Genomic DNA, 7,051 nt, shown 5'->3' with positions numbered 1-7,051 from the left:
ATTTCAACCTTCGGCCCCTCGTTCTCCTCAGTCTCAATTTACCAGGAAGAAAGCTACTAAGTCTTCAGCCTTCATCAAAATGAAACACTCAATTTCGGCCAGGAAAGCTCTCGCTAAAGTGGATGATTGGATGAAGGAACGGAGACTAGCTGTCAAGACCACCTTTTCTTTTCCACCGTCTCGGCTCGCTTCCAAGGCCGGTATGTGGTATGAGACAGGGGAACCTTTGGGGTTAGGAGTGCCTTCCTCCTCCCAAGGTGACTTCTCAGCTCTTGTGGACTCGGCAAGAAGGCATGCTTTAAACTCTGCCAAGGTGATGTGGTCCATGTCGGAGCTTGATCACCTCGTCAAGGGAATTTTCAGGATTTTCAAGGTTTTCAGCTTCCTGGACTGGTCTCTCGGGACTCTGGCCAGGAAGTCTGAACTCCTGGGGGACACGAAGGACCTGACGAGTATCATGTCCTGCATGGACAAAGCTCTAAGGGATGGAGCTAATGAATTGGCTTCCCTTTTCTCAGCAGGGGTCCTAAAGAAGAGGGCCCTTTTGTGCTCCTTCACCTCTAGATCTGTGACTGTTGCCCAGAAGTCGGAGCTACTTTACGCCCCTTTTTCACGTCATCTTTTTCTTGAAGCTCTGGTCAGAGATATCTCCCTTTCTCTGGCTCAGAAGGCTACTCAGGACCTTTTGTCTCGGTCGGCTAGAAAGACCTTACCTGTTGCTCCTGCTCCTCTGAAGGAGGAGAAGAAGTTTCAACAGCCCTTTCGGGGCAGGATCTCCTCGAGAGCGGATTTTAGGGGGAGAAGACAAGAGTCAGGGCCAAGGACCAGCAGGGGTGCGTTTAGGCCCCGGTCCAAAAAATGAGATGGAAGTCCTCCAGACACCAGTAGGGGCAAGACTGTCTCGTTTTTGGCAGTATTGGAAAAGGAGAGGGGCGGACACCTGGTCCCTCTCAGTCGTCAAGGAAGGTTACAAGATCCCCTTTTTAAAGAAACCACCTCTCTCAGACTCTCCCCTGGCCTTAGTGGCTCAATACACCGACGCGGGGAAACGAGAGGCTCTTCTGGAGCTAGTCGACCAGATGTTGGTCAAGGGAGCAATAGAGCCAGTTCAAGAGCTCGCCTCCCCAGGCTTTTACAATCGCCTGTTTCTGGTTCCCAAGAATCGGGTGGATGGAGACCAGTCCTAGATGTCAGCTCTCTGAACGCCTTCGTGGAGAAAACAAAGTTCTCCATGGAGACGACTCAGTCAGTGCTGGCTGCAGTTCGTCCAGGAGACTGGATGGTTTCTCTCGACCTGCAGGACGCTTATTTTCACGTCCCCATTCATCCGTCTTCGAGGAGATATCTGAGGTTTGTGTTCCAGGGCAAGTGCTTCCAGTTCAGGGCACTTTGCTTCGGTCTCAGCACAGCTCCCCAAGTTTTCACCAGACTAATGGCGAATGTGGCAGGCTGGTTACACCAGGAGGGGATAAGGGTCTCCTTCTATCTAGACGACTGGCTGATCCGGTCACAGTCGAAAGAGAAATGTCTGGAGGACCTAATGAAAACTTATACGATCACTCAGGACGTGGGACTCATCGTCAACTGGGGGAAGTCTCAGACTGAGCCGAATCAGACTATTCTCTATTTGGGGATAGTTCTGAATTCAGTTCTTTTTCAGGCTTCTCCCTCCCAGGAGAGGCAGACCAGGTGTCTGGACAAAGTCAAAGACTTTTTGAGGAAGCAGGAATGCTCAGCGAAGGAGTGGATGAGTCTGCTGGGAACTCTATCCTCCCTGGAGCAGTTTGTCCCTTTGGGGAGACTGCACCTAAGGCCTCTGCAACACTTCCTCGCAAAGGTTTGGAACAGAAAGATCCAGGAGGACACTTTTTCTTTTCCCATTCCGACAGAGATCAAGGATCTTTTAATGTGGTGGCTGGACCCAGCTCTGTTGGGAAAAGGGATCTCCTTGTTCAAGAAGAACCCCGACCTAGTGTTATTCTCAGACGCGTCCGAGTCAGGCTGGGGAGCAACACTAGGGAACAAAGAGGTCTCGGGTATTTGGGAAGGGAGTCAGGTCAGTTGGCATATCAACAGGAAGGAATTGATGGCCATTTTGTTAGGGCTCAAGGCCTTCAAAACCTCGGTGTCGGGAAAGACTGTGGAGATCAATTCTGACAACACCACAGCTCTCGCGTACATAAGGAAGCAAGGGGGAACTCACTCCCTCTCCCTGTTCTCAACTGCGAGAGAGCTTCTCCTCTGGGCGATCGATAACGAGACCCAGCTGTTGACAAGGTTTGTTCAAGGGCAGAGAAACATCAGGGCAGACATGCTCAGCAGGAGGGGACAGGTCCTTCCTACAGAGTGGACTCTCAACCCGCATGTCTGTCGGAGCCTCTGGAAGTTGTGGGGCAGACCAGTAATAGACCTTTTCGCCTCCGGTCTAAACAAGAGGATCCCCAACTACTGCTCCCTAGTCCCGGACGAGGAAGCTGTTGCAGTGGACGCCTTCTTGATGGATTGGACGGGGCTGGACATGTATGCCTTTCCCCCGTTCAAGATCATCAATCTGGTTGTCAGGAAGTTCGCTCTCTTCGAATCGGGACGAATGATCCTAGTGGCTCCATTCTGGCCTGCGAGGGAATGGTTCACCGAAGTGGTAGGGTTACTGATGGACTTTCCAAGAAGACTCCCGGCAAGTCCAGATCTTCTCAGACAACCCCACTTCGAGAGATTTCACCAAAACCCCCTCGCTCTCAATTTGACTGCCTTCAGACTGTCGAGAAGCTCGTTAGATCTCAAGGCTTTTCGGCACAAGCGGCGAAAGCTATTGCCAGGGCAAGGAGGATCTCTTCACAAAGAGTCTACCAGTCAAAGTGGGAGACCTTTAGAGCTTGGTGCAGGAGGCACAAGGTTTCCTCGTCCTCTACCTCTCTAAGCCAGATGGCAGACTTTCTTTTGTACCTCAGGCAGGATGCTAAGCTGGCTGTATCTACCATTATAGGATACAGGAGCATGCTCTCAACCGTCTTTAGGCATAGAGGCTTAGAGTTATCTCAGAATAAGGACTTGCAGGTCCTCATTAGGTCTTATGAGACAACGAAGCAGGTGCACTTAAGACCCCCTTCTTGGAACCTGGATGTGGTGCTAAGTTTTTGTGCTCCAGGAAGTTTGAGCCTATCTCGCAAGCTTCTCTGCGAGATGTTACTAAAAAACCCTCTTCCTTTTGTCTCTAGCGACTGCCAGGAGGATCAGCGAGGTCCAGGCAATCGAGAAGCGTGTAGGCTTCACCCAAACTGGAGCGGTTTGTGCCTTGAGGTTCGACTTTCTCGCCAAGAATGAGAACCCTTCGAAACCCTGGCCTAGGACTTTTGAAGTCCCTAACCTCATGAATCTAGTAGGTCAGGAACAGGAAAGCCTCCTCTGCCCGGTTAGGGCTCTCAAGGCTTATTTGGCCCACACTAAGAGCGTGATGGGTGCTTCCAACTCCTTATGGTGTTCTGTGAAGGATCCTCAAAAACGCCTGTCAAAGAACGCTTTGTCCTTTTTCCTGAGGGAAACTATTAGGGAAGCCCACCTCTTTTGTGAGGAAGAAAACTTCGCCCTGTTAAAAGTACGGGCTCACGAAGTAAGGGCCATTGCTGCTTCGCTGGCATACCGGAAAAATATGTCAGTTAAGCAGATCATGGACGCAACGTTCTGGAGGAGCAACTCTGTCTTCGCTTCTCATTACCTCAGAGAGGTAAGAGTGGACTATGACAAGTGTTATACCTTGGGCCCATACGTAGCTGCGGCTTCTGTATTAGGCAAAGGAGTTACTACCCCCACTCAACCTTAGTTTATGTACTTGTATATGGGTTTGTGTTTTTTATGGTTGTCTGAGGTCCTCGTCCTGTGGTACGGTTCCCTCAGTCCAGATAGATAGTTTATATCTATTTCTGCAAGGTTAGATGGTTAGCTTTAGTAAGGTTGCAGGTTTTTTATATGGGAAGGTAGTTTTCTGAAGTCTAGTCAAGTTGTTGGTCCTACCCCTTTGACAGACTCGATTGAGTTGTTTGCAGCATAGCAGGTCTACTCCTGGCTGAACACTCCTAAGGGAAAGCGACTCTAGAGGCAGTTACCTTTGAAGTCAGCTACCTTAGCAGGTAAGGAATCAAGGTGTTTGTTCTCCTACAACTCTTTTGTTGTTTCCCCAACTATGTTTTTCTGTCTGTTTCCCTCCTCCAAATGTGTGAATCAGCTATATATATATAACTGCCAGGTAAGTTCTATTCATAAAAATGGAGTTTTTATGATAAAACAAAGTTTTATGAATACTTACCTGGCAGTTATATATATATTTTAAAGCCCACCCACCTCCCCTCAGGAGACAGGTCGGGCAAAGATAATCTGAGGAACAGAAAATGGGAATGATTCCAAGTACCACCCTATTTAGGGTTGTTAACCATCTGACCACACAACCACCACAAGGCGGTTGCCGCGATTTTCGATTAAATTCTGCCGCAGTCAGAGACTCAGCTATATATATATATAACTGCCAGGTAAGTATTCATAAAACTTTGTTTGTTCCGTAACCGAAATACAAACCACGCTATTTACATTGGGTATTACTTTTAGCGCAGCTGAAATGACGAGCCAATAGTTTTTAACGAGGGTTAATTACCCCCGCGCTAGTTAGCGGGGGGTGGGGAAGGGTAGCTTGCTACCCCTCCCCCCTCCACACACCGGTGACTTGCTTCACTTCACTTTTGGCTCGGCGGTGATCAGACGTGTCTGCTCATCGCCTTCGTGACAGCCTTTAATTTTCTCCTTTTTCTTTTCAGCGTGTGTGTTGGTTGGAAGTTGACCTTCAGTTTTTTTTTTTTTTCTTTACTATGCGTACATACCCTGGAGTTGCCGGCCGTCCTTGTGGGACTTTCATGTCGGACGTTAATGCGGATCCACACACCCTCTGCCCTCAATGTCGGGGCCGACGGTGTGACCAGGATAACATGTGCCGTGAGTGCAGGGAGTGGTCTGCCTCCCAGTGGGAGAGGTTTGGCCGTCGGCGTAAGAAGAAGTCCAAGAGAGACTGTTCTCCTCCGGGGTTAGCCTTGAAGGAGGAAGGTTCTCGGGACTCTTCTTCCGCCGCCCAAACCTCCTCCGAAGCTCCCCCTCGTCCGCCTCCTAAGGAGAGTCGTCCGAGTGGGAGCGCAGGCCCTTGTTCGGTTCCCCCTCCTCCTCCGGGGGAGGTTATTGATAATGATAATGCCTTATCCAGTGATGATCTTTTACAGATTTGGTCGTCCCTGGGGCTTAAGGGCTTGCCCTCCAGGGTCGCTCTTATTGACCTTGTCTCGTTGGGGGCCGCTGTTAAGCAGTCGCCGGTGGTAGCAGAGGTAGACCCTCTGTCTATTGTCGACGTCGTGGTGACAGAGGCCTCCGATGTGGCTGGGCCTTCCGCCGCAGGTGCTGTTGCTGGTGATGGTGCTCAAGGCTCTCCTCCTCCTTCCGTACATCCTTCGAAGGGGGAAGTGAGTCCTTCGGTCTCGACTGCTGCTCAGCTTCCTTCTGAGGGAAGTGTTTTGACGGAGACTCCCCTTCGGAGGACCGATGGTCCTGACGATCTCCCCAGAGGCCGCCTCCGCCGTAAGGCTCACCGCCCTCTACGCCACAAGGGCCTCCCTTACCCTTACAGGGGACTAAGAGACGCCTCTTTGGGTCTTCGTCCTCCGGGGGGGACTCTCCTCGTCAGCCTCAACCTACTGCTCCGCCCTCCTTGAACCTCTCTGCAGACCGCTCACCATCTCCTGCCGGATCTTCGCCTTCTGGAGAACTCGTCACCCGACGAGCAACGGTCCCTAAGGGGCTAAGGGATTCTTCCCTTACGCGAGCAGTGCTAGCGCACAAGCGCTCTCCTGCTCGCCAGCGCTCTCCTGCTCGCCAGCGCTCACCTGTTCGCCAGCGATCTCCTGCTCGCCAGCGCTCTCCTGCTCGTCGACGATCTCCTGCTCGCCAAGACTCTCCTGCTCGCCGACGCTCACCTGCTCGTCGGCTCTCTCCTGATGTTCGCCCCCCTCGCCAGCGCTCTCCTGCTCGTCAGCTCTCTTCCGAGCGTCAGCGCTCATTTGAGGACCATCGCCCTGCGGTCTCTGACCACCCTTTAGTTCCTGCTGAACTCCCTGCTCACCATCTGCCTGGTCCTGTGGCTACGCAACATCGTGCTGCGCGTGTGTCAGAAACACATGTTCGCCAATGCGCCAGCGATCTTCCCGTTCCTGCTCGAGAACGCGCCGCACCACCTGTCCTCTCACAGGACACGCGTCGACCTTCTGCTCGCCAGCGATCACCAGCTCGCCAGCGATCACCTACGCGCCAGCGATTACCTCCTCGCCAGCGTTCACCTGCTTGCCAGCGCGCACAGGCGATCTTAGTATCGCCTATTCAACAGCGACAACTAGCGCGCCGACGTTCGCCAACGCTCCTGAAGGAACATGGTTCGCCAGCTTCTAGCTCGCCATCGCGCGATCGCCCGCCTGCACATGCCGCTCGCCATCGCTCGCCATTGCACGATCGCCCTCCTGCGCATGCTGCTCGCCATCGCACGACCCTGCACGATCGCCCGCTTACGCATGCTGCTCCTCATTGCACAATCCTGAACGATCGCCCTCCTGCGGATGCTGATCACCATCGCACCCCATCACGCGATCATTCACCTGCGCATGCTGCTCGCCATCGCACGACCCTGAACGATCGCCCGCTTACGCATGCTGCTCCTCATCGTACAACCCTGAACGATCGCCCTCCTGCGGATGCTGATCACCATCGCACCCTATCACGCGATCATTCACCTGCGCATGCTGCTCGCCATCACTTACCATTACGCGGTCATTCACCTGCGCATGCTGCTCACCATCGCACACCAGTGCGTCGACATACCACTTCGCGCCATCGCCAACTTGAGCGACTGCACTCACCAGCTTGTCATCGATCGCCTGTGGATCTACATTGCCAGCGATCTTCCTCACCTACGCAGAAGCACGATCCCTCGCCGTCGCGCCAACGCTTGCGTTCGTCGCCTCGGACACGT

This window comes from Palaemon carinicauda, chromosome 1 (genome assembly GCF_036898095.1).
Source record: "Palaemon carinicauda isolate YSFRI2023 chromosome 1, ASM3689809v2, whole genome shotgun sequence".
NCBI classification, from domain to species: Eukaryota; Metazoa; Arthropoda; class Malacostraca; order Decapoda; family Palaemonidae; genus Palaemon; species Palaemon carinicauda.
Note: the sequence above shows the minus strand (reverse complement) of the source record.